Genomic DNA, 13,975 nt, shown 5'->3' on the forward strand with positions numbered 1-13,975 from the left:
TGCACTTTTAAATTCCTTCTTCCTTTCGTGTCAGTAGCAAAGTGTCAATTTTAATAGATGAATTGATTAATGTAGAACTGCTAACGATTGTGACATAAGAGATGATTTTAATTTAAGCAGGATGCGGGTTCAAATTGCAGCCAAATATAGTTTTTTTTTTTTATACAAGAAATTGTCTTCTAATGATGTTTCCATTAATAATGGTTTCAAATTTTGTCACAAGGGCAGCTATTTTGGAGGAGGGGATGAATCGATTCCATTGACCCTAGTGTTCAACTGGTACTTGTTTTATTGACCCCGAAAGGATGAAAGCAAAGTCGACCTCGGTGGAATTTGAACAGAGAGATGGGTGAAATACCGCTAAGCATTTCCTCCAGTATGCTAACAATTCTGCCAGCTCACCACCTTATTAATAATAATAATAATAATAATAATAATAAGGAAGCGAAATCGTGATGACACCTGTATCAGTGGAGCACTAAGAGCACCGTCCAAGCGTGATCGTTGACAGTGCAGCTGGACTGGCTCCTGTGCAGGTGGAACGTAAAATACACCATTTCAAGCATGGCCGTTGCCAGTACCTCCTGACTGGCCTTCATGCTGGTGGCACGTAAAAGCACCCACTACACTCTCAGAGTGGTTGGTGTTAGGAAGGGCATCCAGCTGTAGAAACTCTGCCAAATCAGATTGGCGCCTGGTGTGGCCATCTGGTTTCACCAGTCCTCAGTCAAATCGTCCAACCCATGCTAGCATGGAAAGCGGATTAAACGATGATGATGATGATGATGATGAAGCATCATGGAGGTGGCTCAGCAAGGGTAACCTAAAAAAGAAGACTGAAAGCCTAATCATCACTTCCTAGCATCAGGCATTGAACACCAACTCAGTGAAAAGGGATATATACCACACAAGAATGTATGGGAAGAGGGTTGAAAGCGTGGCTCACATTGTTAGTGCTTGTGAAAGTCTTGCGCAGAAAGAGTGCAAGTACAGACACAACAAGGTAGCCCAAAACCTTCACTGGCTACTATACCGGAAGTATGGATATGAGATAACAGGTGCTTGGTACCAACATACACTGGAAAAGGTAATGGATGAAAAGGGAAAGGCAAAAGCCCTCTGGGACTTTGATTTCTAGACAGACAAGGAGTTAGAGCACCAAAGGCTGGATATAGTAACCTTTAGGAGGGACAAACAAGAATGCCTAATAATTGACGTGGTAGTGCCAGGATATCAACACATCATCATGAAAGAAAGAGTAAAGATTGATAAATATGGAGACCTGAGAATTGAGATTGCCAAGATGTGGCAGCTACGAGAGTCAAACATAAAGGTTATCCCTAGTGTCATCAGAGCATTGGGTTCAATACCATCCAGCCTGGAGAAACATCTGGAAATTTAAGAAATACCTTACAATCTAGGTGCATTGTAAAAATTGGCATTACTTGGAACTGTATGCATACTGTCTGTCTGGGGTCCTTGTGACTTGACAGACAGTACAAACCCCCGGTAGACACAATATCTTCAATCAGCAACATCACAATATTGGATACTGTGTGACAATAATAATAATAATAATAATAATGATAATAATGATTATCTGAAACTACATGGTTGCAAAGGGAGCTTCTAATCTACACAGCTATGCCTGTGGCTATGTTTAGCAATGTTTTATGGGGACTGAAAGAGACTGCCTCAAATTTCAAATATTGGTTTAAAAGCAAACAAGATTTTATAGAAGGAAGACTCAATAAAGCAGTGGAATGAATGTAATTAATTTATTGGTCTCATACATAAAAGAAAACTGCAATCCAAATTGGTTTTGAATTTGAGATAAAACTAAATCCAATAATTCTTTTTTTCTTTTCTTTTTTTTTTTGTAACACTTCAAAGTTTCAGTCGTTCATTCACCATGACATTCACACCGGATTTCGTTCACCAAACCAGAAAATGACCCAATAAAATATGCATTTACTTGAAAGACATAGTGGTCGCTATTTTCTCCTAGAGTGAACCACCACTACCACCACCACCACCATCATCATCATCATCATCAGATTATTGCCCACGTTTCTGTGCTCATGTGGGTTGAACGAAATTTTGATGAGGTAGATTACCTATGGCTAGATGCCTTTCCTATCACCAACCTTCACCTGTTTCCAGGCAAGGTAATATTTCCCATGGCCAGACATCACGCATTGTCAAGGCAACGAGCAAGTAACAGACACATGTATGTATGTGTGTGTGTATGTATGTATGTAAACAGAAGTGCATTAGAAGTGTGTGTGTGTGTGTGTGTGTGTGTGTGTGTGTGTGTATATATATATATATATATATATAGGTGCATTACGTTATGTACCAACAAATTTGCACAAAAATCTAGAAATAATATGTTGGATTTGGAGAATCCAACATATTAGTGACACAGTGAAGATTTGTAAGACATTCCAAAAATACTCCGAAATTTTCTGTGAATAGATGCTCACAATTGGCTGTATGCATCAACAGTTCAACCAAGTCAACCATATATTTACAAACACTGGGAACTCTCTTAACTCAGAAGGTCTTATTGCTTTGTTAGCAACCAGCTTGAACTCTCTCAAGAGCTTAAAATCACACAAAAAAAAAAAATCACAGGCGCGCGTGACGGATTTCTTTCATCTTTCGTTCACCAAACCCATTCATAAGTCCTTGGGTTGCCCAGGGGCTATAGCAGAAGACACTCGCCCAAGGTGCCACGCAGTGGAACTGAACTCGTGACCATGTTGTTGAGAAGCAAGCTTTTTACAACGAATGTGTAAAAAAAAAATTGCGTGGATATAAACTCTGTTCTATTCTCTGTCCGGTAACCATTCAATTATAGAAATATTGATTTTTGACAACGGCAAAAGGTCTTAAATTTGAAGTGTGGGTGTAGGCAATTAAATCAGAGTTGACAACGGCGGGGGTTTGAACTCAGAGCATAAAGAACAGTAATTGCAGGAATATTAACAAAGTTTGAAACTTCTAAATTAAGGAAAAAATTAGGGAGTCAAAATTTCATTTCATCTATTTGAAATTTATATATAAATCAGAGAATGTACTCATGACACCTGTAAGTTTAACAAGTTTCCGAACTGCTTATTTTACACCTGGCGTAAAAAGTTTCGGGCGCGACTAATGGTTTGTAACAATAGAAGTTTAAAGTATGGCTTGAAGATGAAAATAATAATGAATATTTAGCATTTCTTACGATATTATTCCATCACGGATGATTTTTTTCTGAATAACCAAAGGGACATAATAGTAAAACATCCAGTCTTGGAAAAATGTAGCAGTTTTGGCAAGAAGAGAAACTGACTTAAATTTAGAAAACTTATTTTATAAAAAGATAAATTAAAATAAATTAATTAAACATCATGGTTTTGTGTGTGTTTTCTTTTTAATGTTCTAGTAAAATAAAAATTACGAATGGGTTGGTGTGTGATAAATATATATTAAAACACATTTGAAAAACAGTAGTGCTGAGTTAAGCAAAATTTAATAATTTTTCAGGTCACCGATGTAAAAGTGAAGTGACAACGTATATAAAGTGGGTAATGAATATTGAGGCTGGATTTTTTCTTTAAAAAAAAAAATGGTCTAGTTTTTCTTTTATAAGATTCGTGGATTTACTATGAGGGCCGATGTTTAAAAGTAAAGTATATATAATATTAATTTCGAAGGAGTGTGTCAGTGAGGAGCTGTTTCATATGGACAGGGACAGATGAATGAAAGCACCAGCTGAAAACGAGGCTGTGGTGAGGCGGAGGAATATTGAATAACATCAAAATAGTCAAGATGGCGTCACCATCCATCTCCGTTGTCATTACAAAGCTTTATTGCTCTACCTACTCGGCAAATTGCTGTCACACTGTAGTGGTCGAGCATTTACTGCAGTGCTAAGCACCATCTCACCCCTTTTTACTAAACCGTGATGTCTGTGTATACGCAGTCCAATGAGAAATACCAACACCTGCGACATCAACAAGATCAGGAGGCGGGAGAAGCTGTTATTGGTTTTACAAGTGCTGATCGTTTCTGTTATTTTCTTCTTTATCAGCCTGTCACATGGATAATCTTTGCTATGAGTGTTTCTTACCAAATTCTTAATATTGATTTGGACATCTGTACCGAAGATCTGAGTGTCACATCTGATAGTGCTAATACTTCCAGTCTGGAGAAACGTCTTTTAGCCCTGGGACAAGATGACAACAGCGTCAGCGAATCTTTCAACCCTATCGTTTACCTTCTTTTTAAAATTAACACTATTATCAAATACAATAATCTCAAAGACAAAATAACCTTTCTCACTGGAACTTTGTTGAGGATAAGTTTATTATAGCATTTTTTCGGGTAAGAGCAATTTTTTCTTTCTTTTCTCTAAAACATCTGTTTATATACTGTGTGTCCATGCTCACCTACCTAAAACCTCTTCCCTTCTTCACTGTCTCCATACAACATACATGCTTGTCGTCGTCTCTGGTTCCTTTTACTAAATGTATTTATTTCCAAGTGTTTTCTGAAGCCGATGATGTCTTTACTTCTTAATATTAAACATAAACTTCCACAACTGGTCATCACATATTTTTTAAATAATTTTAAAAGATATTTTAGATAATTTTTAAAGCCATTCTTATAATTACCTACTTTCAAACATTGCATAATTTTAAAGAGGTTTCTTTTTTCCCCAGTAAAAATAATTGTCAAAGTTATATTTGTAGAACATCATTACATCCCTAAATTAATACTATACCAGCATAAACTTTATTTTAGTCGACTACCACTGTTCTTCACAAGTCATTTGATACTGTGCTTTCTCTTTTTAAATTTAAACTACACTCTGTCTCTTTGCCATATATTCTCTTTAGAATATAAATATGTGCCGTGTGTCTATTTAGTAAGAGTGAGGCGATGTGGATGACGATTTAACTGTTTGTTTACTATAGTTTTGGAGGAAATTTCGATTTGTGCTACTTTCTTCCTGGATCCTGGTCATTAAAGCTTCTCTCTCAGGCAACACTACAATAATATAGTTTTATTATCTCTTGCTGGCCTTTATTTTATTGTGATTTTCAAATTCGTTATTTCATTTGATTTTTGTATAAATTTCTACTTCCTTTCTTTCTAATTTTCATAATTATGACATTTTTATGTACATTTTAAAGTAGTATACCATCTACCAACTTTATAGACAGTACAGTGATAATATAAATCGATATAACTTCGAACCCCAAAAACCTTATTTAGATTCTAAGAAATTTATCAAGTCCTAATATAAACACAGCATATGATTTGCATACAAACTTTAATGACAATTTTTCCCGATTTTCAATTTATCTTTATTATTTAATAAATGGGATTATTTTTTCTCGAATCCCTTCAACGTTGTTTGTAGTAATTGCCTTTTTTTATTGTCATAAACAATCGATCAGATTGTTCATAGGCGCAGTTCATCACGATAATCTGTTTTTATTAAGTCATACCTAGTTGCTAGTTACAATATGGCTATATCAATCAATCAATAGCCTCATATCTCGATCTTTAATACTAATTCAGTTTATAAGTAGTATTCTGCTATATTAATTTGTCTCAGAGCAAAGTTGGAAATAACCTAGATCGTCATACAAAACCTCGCTTCGCTATGAATTATAGCTTTATTATTCAAATGTCATTAATTGTTTAACTAATCGTTTTTTTTTAAAGACTATTATCTTTTGTGCATGTGAATATTATATACTCCAATTAATTGATAGACGGCGCAACACATTGACCAGCTAATTCATGTGAAATTAAGAGTGCAGGTGCTATCAAACATTGATTATTGTTCCACTTGCTTTGATCTCAAGTTTGTCATATTAGCAATTTATATTTATTTCAATAGATAAATTTCAAATTGACACTTTTATTTTAACAATTCAAAAACGTTTGGCGATTTCGTTTTTTTTTTTTTTTTTTCGTTTTTATTTTTATTGTATTTATCTAATTTGGAGTTGCCTAAAGCTCGAAATTAGGTTTTTTTTCTTCTTTAAAGAGACATTTGTGCATGATTTTTTAAAAGATTAAATAGAATGAAAGGAATTAATAATATAAAATTACTTATATAACTACAAGGTTTTTTTTAATGTCTCTATGAAACATCTAAATCAAATCATATTTAATGTACCAGTTTCTAAAAGATTTAACTCCAGTATTAAAGAACCAACTTTAAATTGTTGGGAACAGTTAATGTTGTTGACATGAGCATAAATTAGACAAAGAGAACAGCTGAGTCAGTACTTTATAGGGGATTAGGAAAACTAGAAACTCTATCACAGAATAAGTAAATGCCTTTTTTTATGTTTGCTGGTTTTAGTTTTTTCTTCTTAAGTAAATTTATATAACGTTTGTCTGTAAGAGCTTTACAAATTTATGTTTTAAGACTGTTTAATTCCCATTAGTTTTGTCAGTGTGGGATGTAGGACAATTTTTTTTTTTTTTTAGGTATTTTCTCTTAGCTGTTTGCTGTTATGGATTTACTTTATCCATTATCCATCCAGCTGAAACTGATGGAAATCAGCGAAGCATTGAATCATTCGTTTACTTAAAAAAAAATTCTTACTCCATAATTGACCTGTATTGAGTACTCATTATTTTATTAATCCACACACACACACACATACATATATATATATATATATATATATATATATATCACCATCATCATAGTTTTTAATGTCCTCTTCAATTTTCCATGCTTACATGGGTCAGACGGATGTTTGACGCTCAGATGTCATTCCTCTCTTCAATATTCACGTGTTTCTAAGCAAGGTAATATTTCCCCGTGACTGGATGTTTCACCATTGAAAATTGGAAATAAGAGACACTGCTTGTATGACGGTGGCACTCATTTACGACTATCACGCGATGTCAAGACAAGAGCACACACACACATGAATACGTACATATATAGTGTAAATGCAACGAACAATAAAAAAAAACGCAGGAAATATTGTATTAGCTTAATGCTTTAATGGGAAGAGAAAGTTGTAACGTTTCAGATATTAGTTCTTCATCAAATGAAAGAGAAAAGAATAGGGAGAGTGGGAAAGAGGAATAGTCAATGAGAGAAGAAATAATGAACATGAGGTCAGGAAACAGATGGGCATACAATTTATATGGGAGCAGTTAAGAAGGGAGTAGAGGGTGGATGTATATGTGTAAATATAGGAGTGTATTTGTGTCTGGAAGCAGGTATATTGGGTGGGGTATGTGGTTTATTTGGGATAAGTGTAAGTGTAGTGGTGTAGGTTAGTGTGTGTGTGTGGGGGGAGTGACTGTAATCATTAAGTATGTGTGAAGAAACTGTGGAAGTGAAATGGTAAGAGCAGGTGTGAAAGTGAGGCAGATGGGAAGGTCAGAAGAATGTGGAAGGGGTGACAGATATGTGCAAGGATCTGAGTGTGAGATGGTTTTACATGGAAGAAAGAAGGATTGGTGTAAAATAAGCAAAAGGTGCAAGTGTGGCTGTGGTAAGAAGTTAGCTTTGTAGACATATGGTCATGGGTTCCAGGTATCATTTCCACTGACCAAAGCCTTGTGAGTGAATTTGGTAGAGGGAAACTGAAAGAAGCCCATTGTGTATAAATATATATTGGCTCCAATAAAGGGAAAATATATAATGATTGTTATTTTTAACTTGTTTCTTATGTATCACTCTGTGTAAAAACCAGTTTGTCTGGGGCTCATCCATGAATTTACAATATAGAATTGTGATGAACCATAACCTTGGACCCTGCCATAAGAATACTTGGAGTTCTTCACTAATCTAAATATTGTTAGCCTGGTGTGCCACAGAGCTTATGAAGTATTTTGCTCAGATTAATAATTCCTCACTATTAACTCTCTCTCTCTTTTTCTCTCTCTCTCTTTCTCTCTCTCTCTCTCTCTTTCTCTCTCTACACACACATATATATATATGAGCTTGGGTTTTGAAATATATGTATAGTGAGAAAGAGAGAGAGAGAGAGAGATTTATGAGTGTGTGTGTTTTGTGTCAGTGTTTGTCTCCTTCCAGACAACTGGTGTCAGTACGTTTATGTCCCGTAACTTAGCAGTTTGGCAAAAGTAGCTGATAAAATAAGTACCAGGCTTTAAAAAAAAAGAAGCAAAATAAGTACTGGTGTCAATTTGTTTGACTAAATATTCTTCAAGGCGGTGCCCCAAGATGGCTATAGTCTGATAACTGAAACAAGTAAAAAAGAAAGAAAAAGTAGGAGCTCTGTGAGGGAAGAGAGATTGAAGAATAAATTAAGAAAAAGCATTCAAGAATTACAGGACACTGGAGAGGATTGATGGAGTGTCCAAAGGGTTATGAGAAACTAGTGTTAAAAAAATATTTGGTGGAGCAAATGAGAAACCAAGAGTGATGTAGAGGGTGTGACAGATGGAATGAATGTGAAATGTTTTATCAAGGAAATAAAAGCAAAAGTATTCTAGGAAGAGGAGAAAAGAGTAATAAAAAAAACTTCTTTTTTTTTAATTACAAAACTGGTAAAAAGTCTGGAGTGATTTCATGGAGTGTCTAAAAGATGGTAAGGAATTAGTAAAATCCTCAAGGAGGAGACTCTGGTTAATTTCACTGAGGAGAGGTAGCTGTGTTGAATGATTAAGAGCAGCAATGCAAAACATTAAAGGGTTAGCTAAAGGTGCATGGTGTGAAACAATTTGGTAGGGTTTGAAGGATAAAAAAAATCTGTTTAGAAGAAGAGTGAAGAGAAAAGGGAGGTAAGTAGTAGCTGAAACAATGTGTGTGTGTTACCTAAAGAGTTGGTGGTAGTAAACAGGAAGTGGAGAGGGAAGGAAAGTGTAATACACAGCTGTCAAGGAAAGCAGGACTGGTGAAGTGAGGAGGAATGCGTGTGGGCGGTGTGCATCCTGATACCAGTTTGTGTGTATATATATGTATGCGTGTATAAATGGAGAAAAGAAGTGTGAAACATGTGAAAGTGCTGGTGGTTGGTGTTGGTATGTTATGTATGTTTCAGGGAGACAATTGGTGGGTGAATGTGTGAGTGTGCTGGGATATAGGGGATAAGATGGTAGAAGAAATGAAGTGTTTGCAAATATGTGTGTGTGTATGTAGAAACAGTGTTGGTGTGTTGAGGGCATGTGCTTTGATATGAAAGTGGTGTCAGTACTGGGGAAAGATGTGAGTGGAGGGCATCAGGGAAGAGGGAGAGAAATGGGGAGGAATGATATAGTGATGGAGCAGGTGAAGAGAAAAAGTAAGAAGAATTGAGGCAGAGAATCCGGACCAAAGGGCATAAAAGTTTGGAGAGAGAAAATGAGCTCCTGTTCCCACTGGAGGTGAGTGGTATGGGATCAGGGTGGGTAGCCATGCAGAAAATCAAAGGTATTGAGTGGAATGGTCGGCAGAATGGAAATATCAAGAGACAGGTGAGCCATTGCTAGTGTCAGATATCTGTGAGGTGTTCCACAAACCTGTTAACCCTTTGGTAGCTGATTTGTTCCAGGTTACTAGAGATATGGCAACAAGAGTCTCTAATATGGAGGGTATGGAAGTTGGATCCAGTGAGGATGGTGGTGTTAGAAAGGAAAGAGCAGTTAGGGTAGCAGTGACAGAAGCAAGGAAGAGGTTTAGGAAAGAACAAGATGTAGGGAGAAAGAGAAGCTATGGAAGAGGGGGGGCTGAGGTTGTAGCACACTTAAAGGCATAAATGAGTGGATGAGAGAAGCAGCATCAGATTGTAGGCAGAGGATGGTACTTTGTAAGGGCAGAGTGGTAGGTAAGAGGAAAAGGAATGCAATGGATAAGATTCCAGACATGGTGTAAAGGCTGAGGTATGACCAATGCAGGAAGGGGCAGCTTGGATTGGAGAGGGTGGGTAACCATGTCAAGTCAATGGACGGATTGTGTTGAGCTTGGGTTTTGAAGTCATAGTTACAGCTGCAGAGGTGCCAGAGGCAGGAACTGGAATAGAAGCACTTGGTGTGGGTAGGGTATGAAGAGGAGGTGTCAAAGTAGGAATGGGAGTTGGTGGGTTTCTAGAAGATGGAAGGAGAGGGTGAAGATAAGATGGTCAATGGAGATGGTGATGTTGAAGGAATGAAGGGAGCTATCAGATTTGGAGGAGTTGCGTGGAGAGAGGTGTGAAATGAGTTGATGAAGGTGATGGAAGAGTTTCGCTCCTTGCAGGAGGGAGATGTGCTGATACAGTCAAGGCAAAATGGCCATACAGCTCTGGGGTGGGACCAGTGAACTGGGAAACAATTTGAGACTTGATGTAACTAACAAATAAGCTGGCATAGTTGGGTACTATTGTTGTTTCCAGAGCAACTGCAATGACTTAATTGTGAATTTTGCCTGTGAAGAAGAAATAATTGAGGAATGAGGATAAATTGTGATGCAGGGTGTGAAGGACATTTTGAAGGTGCAGAAGATTTCATCTTTAGGGATGACAGTGTCTAATGCATTGATATCCATGGAGAAAATGAGGCAAGAGGAAGCTGGTGGGAGAATGAGGCATTGAAAAACAGAGCATGTTTGATGTCATGGATGTGGGGAGAGAGAAAGGACAGCAATGTGGGTGGGGGTTACAAAGAGGCTGTCAAGGTAAGTGAAAATGGGATGTGGTAGTAGCAATTAGAGGTGTGAGGAGGATGTCAAGGTAAGCAGATGTATACATATGACAGGCTTGCTCTATTTTTTTTTTGTCTACCAAATCTATTTACAGAGGGCTCAGGTCAACCCAGTGTATGGTAAAAGACACTTGTGCAAGGTGCCACACAGTGCTACCAAACCTGAAAACATGGTTAGAAAGCAATGCCTGGTGCCTTGCTGTATTCAAGAAAACCTGTGCTCTACAGCAGAAGTGTTAAGGCCAGTCTCCCTGGTGATGAAAATTAGCCTGCTAGAGTCCTGTGTAACGTAAAAAGCACTTGTGCCGGTGCCACATGAAAATGCTTGTGCGATACCATGTAAAAGCACCCATCACACTCTGTAATGGGATTGGTGTTAGGAAGGGCAACCATGCCAAATCAGACTGGAGTCTGGTGCAGCTCCCCAGTTTGCCAGCTCTTGTTAAACCGTCCAACCCATGCCAGCATGGACAACAGACATTAAATGATGATGATCTATATGTAGAAGTACACTTCCATATATGCATGTATGTGTGTGTGTGTGTGTAGAAAGAATTTATTTTACTGGTTTACTGACTAGCTACCCCTAGGCATCTGGCTGTGATCCTAGTACACCTCTTGCACACCCATAGATACTACTACACCATATGAAATTTCTACTTAGCCATTTCCTGTATATCAATAATTAGCCATTTCCTTGAAGGCAGTAGAGTCCTGTCTTCTCTCCTTACTCACTAAAACTTTAATCTTCTCTAAGTTTACTTGGAAGCCTCTTGATTCTAGGTTTTATTTCCACATCTGGAATTTCTCTAAATCTTCCACTGATTCTTCTATGAGTACTAGTACATTTGTATATACAGTGCTGGCGCCATGTTAAAAGCACCCAGTACACTCTGTGGAGTGGTCGGTGTTAGGAAAATCATCCAGCTATAGAAACCATACCAGAACAGGCAATGGAGCCTAGTGTGAGCCTTGGCCTTACCAGCTCTGTTCAAATTGTTCAGCCCATGCCAGTATGGAGAACAGACATTAAACGATGATGAGTTCCCATGGACAGCTGGTTTTGAACTTCTCTATTGTGGCTAAGAAAATGCTGAGAGCCAAGTTTTAAGGAACATCTTCCTGTATCTTCACGGATTCCATTACCAACTCTCACTTAACTAACTGCTTCTCTATGAATGGTATTCATTGCTCTGACAAGCCTTTCATCTACATTTGATTTTCTTGAAGACCACTAGATTACAGTTTGTGGTATCCCATGAAAGTGCTAGATAGAGAAGTTTACTCTTAGCATTAGTAATACTTCAACCTGGTATAAATCTAAACAACATCTTATCTGATTCAAGCTGATTACATTCCTAATTAGTTGCATTAAAATAATTACACTATTGCACAGCTATTGGGGTACCTTCCTGTATAACTGTTTAACCAGCTTGAGCCCCACTTCACCAGATATTTTATCTCAGACTGCATTTCATACTGACAACTTTATGCTCACTGTGGTCTCTCACCTCTTGAGGGAACTCCTCTGACGAGGAGACTAGTGGTTTGATCACTTGTTGTGGTGCCCTCATGACAAACTCTTCTGGAAGGTGATAGCACCAGATCCTCCTTTGGGTTGGCATAGGTGGAGAGGCGGTCAATTGAAGACACAGGCTCATGACAGTCAAAGCCGATACGGAGCTCATTTCTGGCCCTCAAGTCTTTGGCATTCATCACTGGAACCTAGAACAGCTTCAACATGCTGCAGAATCGGCTGCCAACGGACATGCCTGAACCGCCTTGACTCATGACATAGTGAACTCAATTGGAGCTGGTTTAATCCCTCCTGGGTGAATGCTGTTGCAAGACAAGAAGCCAAGATATTTTAGCATCTCATTGACTATCCCTGCTAGATCTGCTGTTTTCTCTGTTGTCATGTTCTTAGTGACCATTTTGTTCATATTATTGTTCACTTCACTAACTGGTCCTTCTGTGCAGTATTGTTGGGATAGTTCCTTTTCCTTCCATGCATTTCAACATGTACCAACTTGTAGTAACATTTCCAAGCCTCATGTCAATAGTGAGGGTAAGTGCACCACTGTCTTTTGAACATACTTTTCCCCCAACAGTGTCTTGATTAATTCTGACATACTACTTTGCAATCTGGGACACCTCAAACATCTGATCCTCTCCACAAAGAAAATTGGCAAACTACCAGCTTTCAGCTTCTCTCTATGTTGTGTAAACTTGTTGTTTACTTACTGTTCTTTGCTGTTCTTTTTCTTCCAGTCTTTCTAGGCTTGTCTTTTAGGATTTGTATTCTATCTACAATAATATTGTGCTACCATGTCACTTTTTATCTGGTTTAAACATTGCTCCAGCCATGAAACTGGTCTTAGCTTTCAGCAAGTAGTCTTGTAGAAACTACATGTCCTTTATGTTATAGGTTTCTTACCTATTCCTACACCTTGTCATATGAGAACCTTTCCAAAATTATGTTTAACAGAAAGACGATTCCTTTTCCATACTTTCCTTTGCCACTGTCTTTTGTACTTTGTTCATTTAGGACTTATTCTGAGGTTACTAATCGTTCATTATGTTGAATTGTATTGGGTTGGAAAGAAATTCCTGTCATATTTCAAGATGATATAGAAACGAATGCTTCTTTGGTCTTCATTGACATATTTAACCCTTCAACATTCAGATTTCTCCGTCAAATGTAATGCTTATTTATTCACATTGATAAAAATTAGCCATGTGTTACCTTGTAGCTTTGAGAATTCATTGGTGTGATTGTTTAATTTTGGAATAATATTGCAGGGTAAGTGTGAAAGACCAGATTTGGCCTGTTTGAACATGAAACGGGTAGAATATTTTAGCCAGTTTAAATGCTAGAGAGTTAATCAAGATATTTCCTCTCATTATCTCTAACATAATCTCATCTATTTAGCAAACTGTTATTCCTTTGGGTATGAAATTCTTCAGGTTTCAAAACAAAGAAACACCCAATATCATTTCTAGTCTCTTCACATTAATAAACTGTTTTCCTTCTAATGTTGCAATGATTTGAAAAGATGATTGTCAGATAGAACAAAGTCAGGATAGTTCAAGGAGGATGAAGCAAAACATCCATATTTTGTGCAATGTTTTCCAACTGATGACACAACTCTGCATTAACCATTTCTTTTTAGTTTAACACTTCTTGACAGATGACACCCTTCATATCCCACTAAACACAGGGCATAACCTTTTTGGGTTGTAGTCCTGATTTGGGAATGGAATCTCCTTTCTCATTGGGTGCTATATATATATATATATATATATATATATATAT

General features: G+C 37.3%; 1 protein-coding gene across 1 annotated transcript in view; it reads left to right on the forward strand.

Annotated features, from left to right (window-relative positions):
- Positions 1-3,499: 3,499 nt before the first annotated feature.
- Positions 3,500-13,975, forward strand: part of LOC106873874 (probable serine/threonine-protein kinase DDB_G0282963) — a 43,711-nt gene continuing 33,235 nt past the window's right edge. The window contains exon 1 of the mRNA XM_014921391.2: positions 3,500-4,374. The gene's annotated coding sequence lies outside the window, so the exon portion shown is untranslated. The remainder of the gene's footprint in view (positions 4,375-13,975) is intronic.

The sequence above is a fragment of the Octopus bimaculoides genome, chromosome 20, assembly GCF_001194135.2.
Source record: "Octopus bimaculoides isolate UCB-OBI-ISO-001 chromosome 20, ASM119413v2, whole genome shotgun sequence".
Taxonomy (NCBI): domain Eukaryota; kingdom Metazoa; phylum Mollusca; class Cephalopoda; order Octopoda; family Octopodidae; genus Octopus; species Octopus bimaculoides.